Source organism: Cupressus sempervirens, chromosome 8, assembly GCF_028749045.1.
Source record: "Cupressus sempervirens isolate cs-2001-9-10 chromosome 8, ASM2874904v1, whole genome shotgun sequence".
Classification (NCBI taxonomy): domain Eukaryota; kingdom Viridiplantae; phylum Streptophyta; class Pinopsida; order Cupressales; family Cupressaceae; genus Cupressus; species Cupressus sempervirens.
In genome coordinates this window covers 831,516,902-831,536,209 of record NC_143125.1, presented here as the reverse complement: position 1 = coordinate 831,536,209, position 19,308 = coordinate 831,516,902, and the positions used below count along the sequence as shown (strand labels likewise).

Below are 19,308 nucleotides of genomic sequence, written 5' to 3'. Positions count from 1 at the left end.
GACAGTACATCAAGGTCCTTAGATCAAATAGAGGAGGCTAGTATACCTCCAATTCTTTTGTAATTTTTTGCAGGAAACATGGCATAAAGAAGGAGCTCATAGCTAGCTACACACCATAGCAGAATGGATTGGCTAAAAGAAAGAACAGAACCATTGTTGAAATGGCAAGGAGCATGATGAAAGAGAAAGGTCTCCCAACTAAATTTTGAGGAGAGGCTGTGGCAACAATAGTTTACCTAATTAATAGGTGTCCTACCAAGGCAATCCATGATAGAATTCGAACGGAAGCATGGTCACGAGGAAGATGGATAGTTGAACACCTAAGGGTGTTTGGATGTGTTGCATATGCTCATGTGCCTAAAGAGAAAATGCATAAATTGGATGACAAAGGTGTGAAGTGTATCTTCACAGGGTACAGCTCAGAATCAAAGGCATACAGATTGTATGACCCATTGAACAACAAGATGTTGCTTTCAAGAGATGTGGAATTTCTTGAAAATCAGTCTTGGTATGGTCCGACTGATGAGTCACCAAGAACTTTAAGTAAAGTGACAATTATGAGTGAAGTAGACACTGGTGAATAGCAAGAAGAAGGAGCAAATAGAAGAAAAGTCAAGCAGGTTCAATCATTGCCGAGCTCCTCTAGGCATGACTGAGTGTTAGTGCTGAGTACCAGTGAAAACCAAGCTAGTTGGCAATGCAACAGCAGTGAAGATTTTGATCCTACACTCTCCTCCCTGTTACTGACAAAGACCAAGAGTCTTAGGGAGATATACCAAGATGAAAGGTATGAAGATTATGATGAGAGTGTTAATTTTTGCATTATTTTCTCATAGTGATCCAATATATTTTGAAGAAGCAATCAAAGAGAAGAAATGGTGTAAAGCCATGGATGAGGAGATAGATGCTATAGAAAGGAATGAGACATGGGACCTAACTGATTTGCTTACCAAGAAGCATGTGATTGGAGTGAAATGGGTCTACAAGACCAAATGCAATGCTGAAGGAAAGATTGATAGGCATAAGGAAAGGCTGGAAGTTAAGGGCTACAAAATAGCAGTATGGAAGAGAATATGATGAGACATATGCCCCTATTGCAAGAATGGAAATCGTGTGTGCTATCATAGAAATTGCAGCTCAGCACAAGTGGAAGGCATTTCAAATGGTCTATTGAAGGAAGAAGTATATGTGGAGCAGCCACCTGGTTATGAAGTTTTAGGTAAAGAGAACAAAGTATACAGAGTGAAGAGAGCTCTTTATGGACTAAAGCAAGCTCCTAGGGTATGGTGTAGTAGGATTGACTCATATTTGATGAGCAATGGCTTTAGCAAAAGAAATGGTGAGTCCACTCTTTACATCAAGGCAACAGATGGTAATGTATTGATTGTTGTCTTGTATGTACATGACTTGATTTTTATTGGTAATGACAAGACTCTAATTGGTGATTTTAAAGAGGCCATGAAAAGTGAATTTGAAATGACAGACCTAGGTCTCTTGAAATACTTTCTAGGCATAGAAGCAAAACAAATGCATGATGGCATCTTCATCTCTCAAGAAAAGTATGCAAGGTAGATCTTGGAGAGATTTAAAATGCAGAATAGTAAGGTAGCCCCCACACCAACAGTAGTAGGTCTGGAGTTGAGCAAGGAAGACTCTAGCAAGAGAGTGGATCCAACATTATACAAGAGTATGGTTGGAAGTCTAATGTATTTGACTGTAACTCAACCAGACCTAATGCATGCAATAAGTCTAATTTCCAGATTCATGGAAACACCAAAGGATTCCCATTGGCAAGAAGGAAAGAGGATCCTAAGTTATGTGAAAGGTACCAAGGGATTTGGAATTTTATATACTGCAAATGATGATTTCAAGTTGGTTGGTTACACTGATAGTGATTGGGCTGGAAGTTTAGATGATAGGAAGAGCACTTCCGATACATGTTTCATATGGGATTGGGTACAATTTCATGGCCATCCAAGAAGCAACCTATTGTTGCTCAATCTATAGTAGAGGCTGAATACATTGTAGCAAATGCAACAACATGTCAAGCAATTTGGCTAAGGAGGATCTTGACAGATTTGAGTGAAAGGCAAGAGGATGGAAGCACAATTTATTATGACAACATCTCATCAATTGCATTGTCCAAGAATCTTGTCTTCCATGGGAGAAGAAAATGCATAGAAATTAGATATCACTTCATCAAAGAGTTGGTGGAGAATGGGGATATCAAGATGGAATTCTGCAAGTCAAAGCAGCAGCTAGCAGATATTTTCACCAAGCCATTAGGCATTGGAACTTTTGTACACCTAAGAGAGTATCTTGGTGTAATTGATTTGGATCAGCATTGATCCTTGTTTTTTTGGTTTGGGACAAAGGGGGAGTGTTGGAATATTTAATGCAGCAGTTGACGTTTGCCCCTAGAGCCAAACACTCACCTACCCCCCTGACATCCAGAACAGACAGAAAAATTAATATGGATAGGTGAGGTTTTCAAATTCTAAAAAGAGGGGGAAAATAGAATGTGACAAAAGGAATGTTTTATTCATTCATTCAGAGTTCAAGCAGATCAAGGAGATCAGTAGTTGCAGAGCAGAGCAGAGAAGGAAGAAGGAAACAAGTTTGTGCCTGCAGTTGCATGTACTTCCCCTGTTCACTCTGTGAGTTTATTATTGTTTGGTTTTGTCCTATTGAAGAAGTGATTGCTCCAGGCACCTTTGTATGCAGCCATTAGAATTGTAGGCTTAAAGTTTTTTAAGTTTTAAAGTTGTTTGAAGTTTTACCAGTTTAGGGTTATTTTAGGGTTTTTCTTATTGAAGTCGAATGCTCCCAAATTTTGTAATAGTTTAAATCTTAGTTGAATAGAAAAGCAAGCAGGCATACTTGAATCTATTGTTCTTCCTCTTCTATTCATTTTATTTGAGAAACTTGGTTGAAAGGTTAAAGCTTTGACTTTCTGGTTTTAACGGTGAAAGCATTCACGTTGAATTCCTCTAAGTTATAATTTTTAAGTTTAGAACAAAACACTCAGGATCCTCTTCACTTTGTTGTAAGTGCCAAGCATTTCCTTTGTGAGCCAAGCTCACTTGGCATCCATTGGTGCCGAGCATTTTTCTGTGTGCCGAGCCAACTCGGCACTTGTTGCCTGTCACTTGGCACCATCAAGTGTTGAGCAATCTATGACTCAGCACCTTCAAGTGCCGAGAAAAACTGGCACTCGGTACCTTCATGTGCCAAGTAGTTTTTAAGTGCCGAGAAATTTTTTAGGTTGAGAGTTGTGAGTGTTAAATTTAATTTAATATATTTCTCACAGTCAGCAACAAAGCTCCAAGACAAAACTAAAGCTTGATTTGATGTCAAATCTCAAGCCTTTGCCCAATTCATGTGCAGGACTTCTGTTAATAATTTAGATACTAGAAATACTTGCTAATGAAATGCACTGATCCAAATACCCAGTCAACGGTCATATGTATGCAAGACTGAAGGATTCATTTGATTATTTGGAGAACATATGACCCAACATGTAGGCAGGTAGTAAACTATACATTTGGCAAACACTAAAAATCAAACTTTCCTTTATTGGGCATTCACAATAAGCACAGAATAATTCCCCCTCACAATATATACATGTTTCTTCACGAAGCATGAGATAAAATCATTTAAAAGAAAACATAAGATAATATTACCAGTCACCATGGTATAGAGCCTGGATTTAGAACTTCCCTCTGTTCATAGAGTTCTTGGATGGTTAGGACTAGTTTCTTGAACCAAATCTTCCCAACCCACTTAAAAAAAACTGGTGAATATAAGAAAATTTATTCTCCCACAACATGTGAAGTCATGCTGGCGTGCCCAACCAAAAATATACGGGGCAGCCAGAAGGCTTCCAGATGACCATAAAAGCACAAAAGAGTTCGAGTAAATCCCAGCTCCGAAAAGTCCAAGCATTGACTGAGGATTCAAGTGTAGGATATTATCAAATGATATCCTTATACAAAAGAAAACCATTACATAGCTTCATCTCCTTCATGTGCTCCATCAAAAGTCGAAAATGTTTTTTTCATGTTAAAGTTAAGCCCATGTTGGTCAAAATTTCAACAAAGACGGGCTTAGATTTTTTAAAAATGAAATTTTTCCTTTTACAATTTGACCAACCTAAACCTTTTTAATTGATGGTCAAAAATTTTGGTAGAAAAATGAGGTCAAATGTAGTAGTGATTCAAATTCATTTTGAATCACTACTCATGAAACATGGGTTAATGAGTTTGACTCAAAATCACACAGTTAAATCCTAATAACAATATCACAATTTGACATGTTGTGGAAATTATCTCTTACTTATCAATTGATGAGCTTATAATGAATCCTTCATAAGGCACAACACTTGGTGAAGGTTTTGCAAATCGGGTTGCAATCTTTGTGTTTAAACATGGAGGAAACTCTATAGTTAAGCACACTCAGGCTAGAGTAGTACTGGGATGGGTGACCTCTTGGGAAGTCCTGATGCTTCACCCCTATGAGCATCACCTAGATCCAATGAGTGCTAAGTATTCCATTTATTCTCATGAGATATGAATTCATGTTGAATCACTACTCATGAAACATGGGTCAATGAGTTTGACTCAAGATCACATAGTTAAATCTTGATAGCAATATCACAATTTGACATGTTGTGGAAACTATCTCGTACTTATCTATTGATGAGCTTAAGGGGCTTTCTAAAGAATGGTTCATAAGGCACAAAACTTGGTAAAGGTTTTGCAAATGGGGTTGCAAAATTTTGGTTTAACCATGGAGGAAACTCCGTAGTTAAGCATGCTCAAGTTGGAGTAGTACTGGGATGGGTGACCTCCTAGGAAGTCTTGATGCTTCACCCTTGTGAGCATCACCTAGATCTAATGAGTGCTAAGTATTCCATTTATTCTCGTGAGATATGTATTCATGCTGAATCGCTACTCATGAAACATGGGTCAATGAGTTTAACTCAAAATCACATAGTTGAATCCTGATAGAAATACCACAATTTGTGGAAATTATCTCCTACTTATCAATTGATGAGTTTATGGGGTTTTCTAATGAATGGTTCCTAAGGAAAAACACTTGGTGAAGGTTTTGAAAATGGGGTTGCAAGCTTTGGGTTTAGCCATGTAGGAAACTTTGTAGTTAAGCATGCTTAGGCTAGAGTATTACCTGGGAAGTCTTGGTGCTTCACCCTTGTGAGCATCACCTAGATCCAATGAGTGCTAATTATTCCATTTATTCTCATGAGATATGGATTCATTTTGAATCACTACTCATGAAACATGGGTCAATGAGTTTGTCTCAAAATCACATAATTAAATCCTAATAGTAATATCACAATTTGACATGTCGTGGAAATTATCTCCTACTTATCAATTGATGAGATTAAGGGGATTTCTAATGAATGGTTCATAAGTCACAACACTTGGTGAAGGTTTTGAAAATGGGATTTCAAGTTTTGGGTTTAACCATGGAGGAAACTCCGTAGTTAATCACACTCAGGCTGGAGTAGTACTGGGATGGTTGACCTCTCGGGAAGTTTTGATGCTTCACCCTTGTGAGCATCACCTAGATCCAATGAGTGCTAAGTATTGCATTTATTCTCATGAGATATGGATTCATGTTGAATCACTACTTATGAGACATGGGTCAATGGGTTTGACTCAAAATCACACAGTTAAATCCTGATAGCAATATCACAATTTGGCATGCTGTGGGTATTATCTCTTACTTATCAATTGATGAGCTTAAGGGATTTGTAATGAATGGTTCATAAGGCACAACAATTGGTGAAGGTTTTTCAAATGGGGTTGCAAGCTTTGGTTTTAACCATGGAGGAAACTCCATAGTTAAGTATGCCCAGGATGGAGTAGTATTTGGATGGGTGACGTTCTGGGAAGTCTCGGTGCTTCACCCCTATGAGCATCACCTAGATTCAATGAGTGTTAAGTGTTTCAATTATTCTCATGAGATATCAATTCATGTTGAATCACTACTCATGAAACATGGGTCAATGAGTTTGACTCAAAATCACATAGTTAGATCTTGATAGCAATATCACAACTAAAATAGTGACAAGAGCATCCTACATAAGGAGAGTCACCATAATGCATGGGTAAAGAGAGTGAAAGATTTTTTCACAATCCCTATCCTCTTATAATTCATCTTAGTTTCATGGTTCAAGGTATTCATGCATAAGATGTAGAAATGATCATATCCTCTTATAATTAATCTTAGTTTCACAGTTCAATGTATTAATGTATGTAATGTAGAAATGATCAAATAGCATTGACAAACATTGTAGTAGGGGTATATGATAGTGAATGAAAGGGTATAGTGGTCATAAATCAATTTCTACCATGCATGTAAGTGATAAAGAAAACTGGAGAAAAGAAACAATACTAATGAAGTGCCAAGACCATGAAGGTGTAGTTGGCTCTAAGATAAAGTGTTGTGAACATGAGGCTTGAGATATAACATGGAAAAACATGAAAACATAGCAATAGATGATTGTTCAAGCTAACAAGTGAAAAATGCTATAATGACTATCAAGGAGGAAAGTTTAAGGATAATCTTAATTCTCAAGAAAGCTATATGATCCATCAACCTTTATTTTTTATCAAAGTAAATTCTATGAAAAGCATTCATAAAAATTATTCATGATAGAAAATTTTAAGAATTAGAGAAGTGCCATGTACTGTTATGAAAAGTGGCAGATGAAATGAATGACATTCAAAAAGATGAAATGATATAAACACATGCAATATTATCATGCATGTTAGATTATGAGGACAAAGTGAAACAACCATTGACAAAGAAGACACATTGATCTCCAAGTTATGGTGTATAAAAAAGAACAATGAAAAATTACTTTTGTTAGTGGTACACAAGGACATTGAAGGTTCTCTACATGGTGGAAGTACCAATTTTGAAGGAAGACTAAGTATCAAACAACCTCATCTCACAAAGAGAATAGATGTCAACACATTTTATTTGTTAAAAAATAGAGCGGCTGCATCACAAAGTTTATCCAAAGTTCATTTATGATCTTGGTAATCAGTTATTATTGAAACCAATTGTGGACAAAGAAACCAAAGTGGCTTTCTTTTCCTTGGAGGAAAATAAAACTTGTAAACCAGTATGGATTTTATCAAAAAATAATTGTGCATTGTAGGGAAAGGATGTTTGAGGTGCCATAGAAGAAAATAGGAAGAAAAAATCACTAATAAAGGAGTAGAACTACAACTTATTCAGATGAATTGTGAAAAGAAATGATGAATCTTCATGCCTTTACCCAATAGCATTATTTAAAACTATTAATAAAATGTAAATTAAGTTTGGATCTGCGATTGAAGCAATTCTTCAAAATTATAATTTCAGAGGAACAAAGTAGGCTTATGGTGGAAAAGTAGATTACCTTGGAAAAATGGCGTGTCACAATTAAGGTAGATATTGGTAAGGCCCGCGATAGAGTTCAATGTAAATTCCTTTTAAGGTATTAAACATTGGTTATCCTCCAGATTGGATCAAATTAATTAGTACCAAATTTTACATGTACGAAGAAAACATTGTGAAAAAATTAAGTTACTACTAGTTCTAATTTTGGTTGGCTCACAATGGTTCCTTTCAAACCTCACATATAGCATCACCTTAGAAAATAAGACAACCCGAGAGTGTAAGTAAACATAAGCCTCGTCATCTTTTTGAATTGTAAACATAAAATCATTCCCCATTTATTTTTTTTCTTTTTTTAAGACTATCAACAAGACATATTAGTCATACCTCTGTTTCATATTTTTAGATTGTTGTCCAATTCTTTATTTATACTGATAATAGATTGCCTTCAATGTAGAAATACTCATAGCTGATTATTCTAGGAAATAATATTTTGAATATTACATGAACCGTTGTAGTCACTATTAAAAATGAGTCACACATATGTGAAAAAATAGATAGTATATATATATTTTTATCATATTTAAAATTGTGTCAAAATTAATAATGTGAAGACATCGATTGTAGACATATCAGTTATACTCCAATATTATTTTAAGATTGCCTACAATTCAATTCTTTGCATTCCTCATTTTAACAATAGACCACTGAAAATAATCTTAAATATCGATAGCACAACTGACAATCCATAAGCAATATTTCAAATACTACAAAAACTACAGAAAACTTCAACCAAGTTAGAGTCTATTGAAAATGAGAGGCCAACATGTGTGTAGGAAACTTAATAGATTACTTTTCAAGGAAAAAAGAAAGGCTAGCGAAGCATGGCAATATAGCAATATGCAAATCAAATATCTGAGGAAGAACAAGCCTCCTCACAATATCTTCTATGGCTTACAAAGAAACAAAGGCTAGAAACCCTGAACGATGAAAATGCAGTGGAGTAGAATGGGAACAAGGGAAATGGGGCCTTGGCATTATTAAAAAAAATCCTTATTTTCTTCTTCGCCTGCACTCCTATTCACTGATGCTAATGATATAGCCTTATCACAAATTTTGAAGCATGAACTATTACAAGAAAGGGACCTGAATACTATAGTCATCACCTTGAACAAGAGGGACTAATCATAAGCAAAATAAAAGATAATCCTATAGCCAACCAAATGTATTATCATCACTACAACTTTTTCTTTTATTGAAAAAAGGAGTAGAGCCGTACTATTTCTTCACACACGGACAACTAACTGTAAAGAATACAAAACAGAACTGATAAATTTAAGCCGCAAGATTTTATACAATAACATTTAAAAGAAATTAATTTCCTCTCGTCCAAACAAGTATTGATCAAATAATTTATTCAGTCAACAACCAATCCCTGCTTAATAAGTCAATGCCTTGACTTGCTTTATTTGGTAAGTAATGCATTGAATAAGGGCAGGTGTGCCTTCTCACAATACAAGACAAATAAAACAATGCTAAATCTACTTTTTTTAAGATGCCTTTCCAGAAGCGGATACCATTTGACCGGATTATAAGTCAACAAAGTACAAGTAACTTGACTTTCGATGTGAGAGCAATAAAACATGGAGATATACAAGGGAAAAAGGAAAATTGAAGAAAAATAGAGCTACAATTGTGAGCAGAATAATTTGTGATGTAGAAGACATTTAATCTTTTAGAGATGTAATTGGAACTATTATAGATTTTAGATTGAATTGTGCATATTTTAAATCTCAACGATTTGAATTATATACTAATCTATTATCAGAAAATATGAAAACAAGAGATGCGCAAGACAATAGATGTTGATAAGTTTTAAGGGAAATAAAAGGAGACGGGAAGTGGGAACATTCATATCTGAGAGAGATAAATCAACAAGGACTGTTTAATTAAAGATGATTTATGATTCAAATATTTTATTACTCAAATCTTTGCAATCTTCTACATCAGCATATTTTGATCTGTTTTCATGAAAACGAATCGTGAGGGAATGTCATGTCCCCAAATTTCTGGTGACAGTTCGATTTAATTAATTTAATTAATGGTTGTCCAAGGACGACTAATTAGTTATTTTAATTAAATAAATAAATATTAAGAGATGACCTTGTATTTAATAAAGTGACTTTAGTATTTAATAAAGTTACTTGGAGTATTTAATAAAGTCACTTGAGGGATAAGATCAAAAAGGGTTCTAGAAGTCTCTGGAGAGGATGGAGAAAAGAATAAATAGGCACCCCGGGGCTCCATTCGAATCAGGCAGTTGATTATTTCTCTCTTGATTTTTCCAGGTTGTGATTCAATCACGGGTGCATTGTGGGAACCTAGGGTTTCGGCAATTGTCACAGTTGGCCATTGAGAACGATAACTCTCAATTGGTACGCGATTTTGAGGGTGTGAAATATCATCCGAATTATTGCAGATTGGAGGTGATGATATAGTCATTTCATCGGGGCAGAATTTGTGGCCTAAGGCCAAATCCGGAAGATTCATTTTGAGAATTGCTATTTGTAGATTTAAGTTCGCAAGGTTTATTTCAGGTGGGTTTGATGTTCTTGAGATGAAGGCCATTCGGATTGGACTCCGCTGGCTATGAGCCTGGGAAGGCCCTTTCTGAGTTGTTTCGTTCGATGCGGCGGATGTGATAGCTTCGATGCATTTGGATATGAGTTTGAGAGGCTGGTAAAGATTGAAAACATTTACCATGGATTTGTTTACTGGCAGATTATGTGTTGAAACAGGCCGCATAACCCATATTAATTTTGGGCACTATCTTGGAGGTTCAAAACCGCACAAAGTCGGATTGGGGCAGACGCGCATTTGATGTTTCCAACCGGCATTAATCTCCTTCGCAACCAGCTGTTCCAACTTCCATTCGCATATCACGATCAGGCTCCACCAACAACAGTATTGATAGGCGATCTTGGGAAAAAATTCAGAAACGAACTCCACCCCCGGCGACGCCAATAACTCGCGGGTCGTTTCATGTTTTCGTAGAAGAAGGCGCGATCTTGGTGACACCATTGAACTAGAAGCCGTTGGAATTCGCTAAAGCAATCAAATCAAGGAATCAAGCAAAAATACCACCGGTGAAGGCAATGACTTAGAAGATGTTGGGGAACCCCATATTGCTGACGAACAAGAGGAAGAACCGCTATTGGAGGAGGTGAGAAAGTATGGTCGGGATGACATCAAAGGTATTGGTTCTGAAATGGAAGGGAAGGCTGAGGATGAAATTGAGAGATATGCAAAGGTTTTCAAAGATCGATATAAGGAGTTAGATGATTATGATAGAATAGTTTGGGCGGCATTTGACTACAGTGTTTGGTACCAGCACACCCTAACGGACTGTGCCTTGTTGCAATAAATCTGGGCAATTGAATCTGCAGTTGAAATGCAGTCGGCGAACTGACTTTGGTACCCATCTTAACCCATGTAAGAGGCGGCAATATCGGATGATCTGCATGCTTGATTTGGGCGATTTAGTTCTGCAGGCCTTGCTACAGCCACGTGGGATTCACAATTTGGAAATCCAAAGCATTTCATCTGGCGACAACCAAACTTGTAGGCTACGAGGTTCTGAATTGTAATTACCAGTTAAGTTGAAGCTATCAATTGAGTATCATTAAAATTGCTAGCTTATGGCATTTCCATTGTGAGTTTTTATGATTTACTGTTAGCGAAACCAAAAAGTAGATATTTCAAATATTACCAAGTAACAAGAAAACTCAAAAATCCAAAACAAAACAATCAGATTGGGCCAGCTTGGGCTCATTGCAGTGATATCAGAGCCTGTTTGCAAACTATTTGACGAATTGCCACAGTACACTGTTGGAATTCAGTGACCTTAATAGCTAGGGTCATTTCAGTGGTATCAGAGCAGTTTTCTTGCCATCCTGTGGGGTGAGAACCGAATTACATGGGTGATCAGCGCTTTACTTCAAACAAGATGGACAGGTACAGCACAAAGTCTCCAAGGACACAATCTCGAACAGGTAATAGACAGAGTATTCAGAGTCGGAAATGTGGAAAGGAGGACTATTCAGGTATTCAGGACGAGCTCAGAAAGATCAATCATAACATGTCTGAACTGTTGGTTAAACAGCACCGTATGCTTGATAGGTTGTCCGTCCCAGCTAAGGTGAGTAAATCAACTGGATTTCGTTTTGGCGAATCTTCTCACGAAGCGTTGACAGATACAATGAGAGATGTTACGAGGAACCTTAATGAGGAGTTCGAGGAACAAGTGTGCAATCAGCTAGAGGTTTCAGTTCAGCCACAGGAAGAAGCAGTGAAGGACATTACGCTGATGGATAGTAACTGTCAACTTGACACTCAAGTTGAGACAATTAAATACAAGTTTTCCAAGGGTGATGTCTCAGATACTCAAGGTAGTTTGGTGAGTTCAGATGATGATAAAGATGTCATTGTTCATGATAATGAGATGCCTGGAGAAAATGAGCAGACCTCGAGCATTCATGATTTTGCTGACAGAGAGTACCAGGCTCAGTTAGAAGCTTCGTCGCATAAGGATGAGAATGGCAGTACTTCACATGATTTGTCCAGCCAGCTGAAGGTAAGCAAAGATAGTATTGTGGCTTCTTTATCTCATCATGACAGGATGCGGGAGATGTTAGAAGCGCACATCCAGATGATTCAGTTACAAGGAAGACATAAGGGAGTTCAGGCAAATTCTTCCTGCTGTGACTTACATGCAATTGGTGAAGGAATGGGGACAACGAAGCTGAGCTATTTGCATCTTCTATCAGACCGTGATCATCTTCTAAGCCTTACCAAAGATTATTCAGATGCCTTGAGGAGGAAGGAGGAGGAAGTTGTCAAGCTTTCTTGCGAGCTTGAGGACACTCGAGCAATTTTGGCATTACAGGATTGGGAGAGACATAGGAATGAGCACGACATGGAGCTGAGCTTAAGTTCATCTCGCACTCAGTTTTTGACCGAAGAAGGATCATGTGAGGTTGCTGATAATGCTACGAGTTCATCTTGCATTCACATCCAGGATACAAGGACAATGGCAGACAGGTATGTGAAGTTAATTGGTATTGGTCACATTACTCAGGTAAGGAGTTTGCTTGAGCTACCAGCTGTTCCTTGTTTACGAATATGGACTCAAGAACGTTTCAACAGCGTTTGGGATTCAATTGACTTGAGAACATTTAATAGTAGCAATGTTTGTTTGAGTACTATCATGGATTTGATTAGCAGAATACACGGTGTTGTCTTTCCTTGTGCCAGCAGTTTGTTCGATGTTGGTATTAGTCTTTATACACCGTTGTTGGGTTTGGTTCATATTTCCAGTCGACCATCCTTGCTGAAAGGTGTTGAAGATTTTTCATATTTGCTAGTGTGTACTGATGAGTCCCAGGATCGTTTCGGCCTTGATGACATCCGGGAGGATGAAGTGGATAGTTTTGAAGATTCAGCTTCCTTGACAGATTCTTTAGGTATAGAAGAGCTTGATAGCAGAACTACAGTTTTTGACACTCTGGATGTTGATTCAAAAAATATAGATGGTAATAATCCAGAGACCAGTATTTTTGAAGACATTCCTCCAGAAAATGTGTCAGAGGGAGTTTATAGAAGACAGTCTAGCCAGAGCCATCATGTGGTTAGCCAGTTGAAAGTTAGTGAGCGAGACATTGCTATCGCTTGTGAGCATTTTGATACTGCTCGTCAGTTGTTGGCTGTTACTGGTTGGGGTTCTTCTATGACAGATGAGTCCAGCGGTGGTTACTTTTCTTTGGCAGAGATTCATGCCTTGCGTGAAGCTGTTCGGATATTGAAGCAGGATTATTTACGATTGGTAGCCGACCGTGACCACTTGGTTGAGTGGGGGAGTACAGCATATGAGGCCCTCTTGGATCGTGAAGAGGAGGTGAGTGAGCTTTCCCAAGAGCTCATAGCGACTACTGAGGCATTAGAGGACACACAGCGAGATCTACAGAAGTCACAGTTTTAGTTGAAGGAGGTGACCGTGGAGTTGGGGCATTTGCGGTCAAAACCAGCCCCAAACCCAATTCATTTGACTACTGAGGTAGATGACGGTAAGTACACTCCTACAGTTGCTTTTGAAGAGCTTATTGTTGAGACTGACACACATGTTCAGGGTTTGGAAGAAGTTGGTTTTAATGAGTTTGGGATACCGGTAGAGTCAAGTTTCCAGATTGATTCTGCTCAGATAGTTGATAGTGTGGTACAGTTGAGTATGCCACCCTTACAGGAGGACCAGTTGTGGTGTAAAGGGAAGTATATTGATGCTTCCTCGTATAATTTTTACTGCACTGAACCGTTCATGGAGTATTTGTTGGATAGTGCATGTGTTCATTTGGACCCGTATAAAGTGACAGAAGGTGTTCTCATCCATGATACTAGTGTTATTTGCAGATTGGTTGAGAAGATTATAGGGGTCCTTTCTACTATGCTACCTTACAGGGATCTCGAGGAGGGGTTTGTTGAGCAGAATGCACGGGATCCTATCCAGCCTACAGTCACTCGAAGTCAGAGATTGGAGCCATATGTTGATTACCAGTTCAGTGATGATGAGCTAGCAGCAGAGAGTGGAGGTTCTTACCGGCATTATACGGTAGGGTACGCTCATCCTTGTTCTTTTGACACAGAGATAGAAGACTTTATTTCACGCAAATGTAGATTGGCTCCAGTTTCTTATCATCCATTAGGGGATAGATTGGCACCATCTTTTGAAAATAAAGTTGGTAGTAGCAAGTTATTCAGCCTGCAGCATCGACACACCCGGAGTAGTTTTTCAGAGATTGAATTTGATGGCAGTAATTCAGGTACCTATGGCTGTTGTCATATCTACAGTGCAGTTGGGTGCAGGTGTCATTTTGATGGGAGCTTGAGTTTTGATAGAGTTGATGTTTCAGTTGGCTTGAGTTCTGCAGAATGGTTTCTTCTACTTACAGCTACAGTTGGTTTTCAGATGATTTCATCAGAAGTGTCAGTTGTTTGGATGTTGGGTACAGTTTCTCAGTTACTGGTATTGATGATTTCTCCACGGGAGTATGATGCGGATTGGGATGATACACAGATTTACATTTGGGATCCAGGCAGACTGATTGGGTCATGGTTCAGCCATTGCTTGGGGACAAGCAATTTTAGGAAGGGCGGACTGTCATGTCCCCAAATTTTTGGTGACAGTTCGATTTAATTAATTTAATTAATGGTTGTCCAAGGACGACTAATTAGTTATTTTAATTAAATAAATAAATATTAAGAGATGACCTTGTATTTAATAAAGTGACTTTAGTATTTAATAAAGTTACTTGGAGTATTTAATAAAGTCACTTGAGGGATAAGATCAAAAAGGGTTCTAGAAGTCTCTGGAGAGGATGGAGAAAAGAATAAATAGGCACCTCGGGGCTCCATTCGAATCAGGCAGTTGATTATTTCTCTCTTGATTTTTCCAGGTTGTGATTCAATCACGGGTGCATTGTGGGAACCTAGGGTTTCGGCAATTGTCACAGTTGGCCATTGAGAACGATAACTCTCAATTGGTACGCGATTTTGAGGGTGTGAAATATCATCCGAATTATTGCAGATTGGAGGTGACGATATAGTCATTTCATCGGGGCAGAATTTGTGGCCTAAGGCCAAATCCGGAAGATTCATTTTGAGAATTGCTATTTGTAGATTTAAGTTCGCAAGGTTTATTTCAGGTGGGTTTGATGTTCTTGAGATGAAGGCCATTCGGATTGGACTCCGCTGGCTATGAGCCTGGGAAGGCCCTTTCTGAGTTGTTTCGTTCGATGCGGCGGATGTGATAGCTTCGATGCATTTGGATATGAGTTTGAGAGGCTGGTAAAGATTGAAAACATTTACCACGCATTTTTTTACTGGCAGATTATGTGTTGAAACAGGCCACATAACCCATATTAATTTTGGGCACTATCTTGGAGGTTCAAAACCGCACAAAGTCGGATTGGGGCAGACGCGCATTTGATGTTTCCAACCGGCATTAATCGTCTTCGCAACCAGCTGTTCCAACTTCCATTCGCGTATCACGATCAGGCTCCACCAACAACAGTATTGATAGGCGATCTTGGGAAAAAATTCAGAAACGAACTCCACCCCCGGCGACGCCAATAACTCGCGGGTCGTTTCATGTTTTCGTAGAAGAAGGCGCGATCTTGGTGACACCATTGAACTAGAAGCCGTTGGAATTCGCTAAAGCAATCAAATCAAGGAATCAAGCAAAAATACCACCGGTGAAGGCAATGACTTAGAAGATGTTGGGGAACCCCGTATTGCTGACGAACAAGAGGAAGAACCGCTATTGGAGGAGGTGAGAAAGTATGGTCGGGATGACATCAAAGGTATTGGTTCTGAAATGGAAGGGAAGGCTGAGGAGGAAGTTGAGAGATATGCAAAGGTTTTCAAAGATCGATATAAGGAGTTAGATGATTATGATAGAATAGTTTGGGCGGCATTTGACTACAGTGTTTGGTACCAGCACACCCTAACGGACTGTGCCTTGTTGCAATAAATCTGGGCAATTGAATCTGCAGTTGAAATGCAGTCGGCGAACTGACTTTGGTACCCATCTTAACCCATGTAAGAGGCGGCAATATCGGATGATCTGCATGCTTGATTTGGGCGATTTAGTTCTGCAGGCCTTGCTACAACCACGTGGGATTCACAATTTGGAAATCCAAAGCATTTCATCTGGCGACAACCAAACTTGTAGGCTACGAGGTTCTGAATTGTAATTACCAGTTAAGTTGAAGCTATCAATTGAGTATCATTAAAATTGCTAGCTTATGGCATTTCCATTGTGAGTTTTTATGATTTACTGTTAGCGAAACCAAAAAGTAGATATTTCAAATATTACCAAGTAACAAGAAAACTCAAAAATCCAAAACAAAACAATCAGATTGGGCCAGCTTGGGCTCATTGCAGTGATATCAGAGCCTGTTTGCAAACTATTTGACAAATTGCCACAGTACACTGTTGGAATTCAGTGACCTTAATAGCTAGGGTCATTTCAGGGAAACAGGTAAGATAAAAGGGAATATTTTTTTGAACGGTTCTATGATCATTTAACAACTCCATAGCAACTCAATACAGGTCCATTCATGTCTGAAATTTCTTTGGCTTAGAGCCGAAGACTGAGGGGCATCCACACCCTCAAAATCACCAGAGCACAATCCCGGCCTCATCCCTTAGATGTAAGAGCCTTGCACTCAGCAAGACTTATCTCTTGTAGGCTCTTTGTGAACCATTCAACTGCATGAGTAGAACAAAGGCCCAAGGGCCCATTGACAAAATGACCCTTTTCAAACATCACACATTGAAAAGAAAATTAAGTCCCCAGACCATCACTATTTAACACTTTTAGCATAGAAATCAAGCCTTAACATATAATATTTAAACCGTTAGAAATTAATCAGCTTACAACTCATAGAATCCAGGTAAACTGTTAGCAGATGGATGTAATTATGGGGATGCAAGCAGCAGATCCTCCAAGTAATCCACGCTAAGAACCTCCAATTCTAACACGTCCTCTTTAACATCACCATTATCATTCATTTCATCACTCTTCTCAATCTGGATCTGATCTGGCCTAAAACTTTCTTGGTCTTCACTAGATGATGAACCAGATGAGATGCATATTTCACAAGAGTCATCACAAGGTTGTTCTTTGGGTGAATTGGGCACAAAGTGATTAGGGAAATTGAGCATAGCCCGTGAGCCTCTCATGTTGAAGGCTGCTCTGTCGTAAGCCATGGCCGCTTCTTCTGCAGAGTCGAATGTTCCAAGCCAGATCCGAATGCCCTGCTTTTTTGAATCCCTTATCTCTGCAGCATATTTCCCCCATGGCCTCTTTCTCACCCCTCTGTACTTCATCTTGCTCACATCACACTTCTCCTTGCCTGAATTCTTCTTCTTCTTCTTCATTTGTCTCTGGAACTTTTCATTTTTGTTACCAGAGCTTACAGTTGACATAATGGTTGCTGCAGATTTCAAAGCTGTAACACAATTGATTCATGAATACACATGATGGTGTACATTTACTTATAAACCGTGAAATGGCGAAGGCATCTTCCATGTCACTGCGTATTGGGCATGCGTCAGAAGCTGTGGCGTTCCCACAGTGTACTCTACTTTTAAAAATGAAAGTTTTAGCGTTGGGTTCTGCAACTAGATAAGGTCGCCACTTCACATTTCCATTTTGTCTGCCCGAAACTTGTTGAACAACTTTATTTTATTTTACTTAATCTTGAAGAAAACAGACGTATACGTGTGAAGTGCAAAAATATCCGTACAGTCACCATCCCCAATATTTCCGTACCTCGTGGCTCATTAAATGCGCAGACTTGAGGATAAATCAGTGACTATTGAAGTAATAATTTTATGGAGTTACAGGGTTGAACAATGTTGAAAGGGAATTAATAGAAACTGACGCACTTACCAATTTAAAAAATAATCGGTTTAAAGCAAAGGAGATAAGAGGATTGGAAATTAAAATCAAAATTAAAGTTTTGAATTTTCTTTTACTATTATATCAATTTTTAATGTAAGTCAATATTGTAAATTGAGTCAAATGTATCTATGGATAAATCTATGTAATGATTTAAATATGTGACCTGATACTATTTGTACCTATTTTTTTTCGTATGTTTAACAAGTAATGATAAAATGCATTTGAATTTTTCAAATTGAAATAGTTTTGTTTTTCTAGTATTGAATTTGATACGACATGTCTAGAAATTGAGGCTGTAATAAATGTCAAATATGTACAAAATAGTTTCTAGATTTGATTGTGTATGATTTTTTTTTATCATTGAAAGAAATATGATAATGTTTAATGCCAAATATATTAAGATATCTTTAGAAACAAATAATATATGATCTTGTGTGTAGAAAAAGGTGTACAATTAGTTTAATGAGCCTATGTAGCACCCATCAAGATGCATATTCAAGTGGCGTCCATGTATAAAGTTCCTACACATGCGGACGTGCGCACACACACACACACACACATGTATGTATGTATGTATGTATGAATGTATTTGTGTATAAATGTATATATATCTACACACACACACATACACACACACACACACACACGTGTATGTATGTGTGTGTGTGTGTGTGTGTGTGTGTGTGTGTGTGTGTGTTTGTGAAAATGATAGATGAAGTTTAGAATTTACCTCTTTCTCAATCTCCTCTACGCTAGCATGTTTAGGCTTGCTACTAATGTTCTCCCAAAAAATTACAAATATGTTTCTAACAACATGTTCTCTCTTTTTATCTATCTATAAATGCATTCACATATCATTTTGTCCTTTGTAATAATCCACTTGGTTTGATATTAGGCAATTTTAAAGCCGAGTTAGGAAATATTGAGGAACAAGGCTAGTCTTAGACTATTTGGAAAATAAATGAATTAGTTAATATCCTTTTTTATAAAGAAAAGTTTTCTACGAATAGAAAATCAAATTAGATGATACCTAGAGCATGATGTTGGATTTTCCCTTAACCTAAGAACTAGTGAAGTAACCATGTGTAGTGGAGTTATCTCGCTATGATCCCTCCAAAGTATAAGAATAAGGTAAAGAAAAATCAAGGATTTCTTTCACATTAAGAGAGGATAAAGGAGTTAGAGTTCAAAAATTTGGGCATTGATCTCAACTTACTCAATCCAAGGATGGATTGAAGTCTTTTCATTTGGGGAAGATGGTGCATGAGCACCTAGGCTATTCCTAAAGTCCTAATTAGTTTTGTCTTGTAACTGACTCTAGCCAAGTCAATATGTCTTTTCTTAGACCTTAGAAGGTCTTGTTGTTGTTTTTGACT

The 19,308-nt window shown here is 38.0% G+C and overlaps 1 pseudogene; it reads right to left on the bottom strand.

The window, feature by feature from the left end:
* Positions 1-16,510: 16,510 nt before the first annotated feature.
* LOC149544985 (ethylene-response factor C3 pseudogene) lies at positions 16,511-17,672 on the bottom strand (annotated as a pseudogene).
* Positions 17,673-19,308: the final 1,636 nt, after the last annotated feature.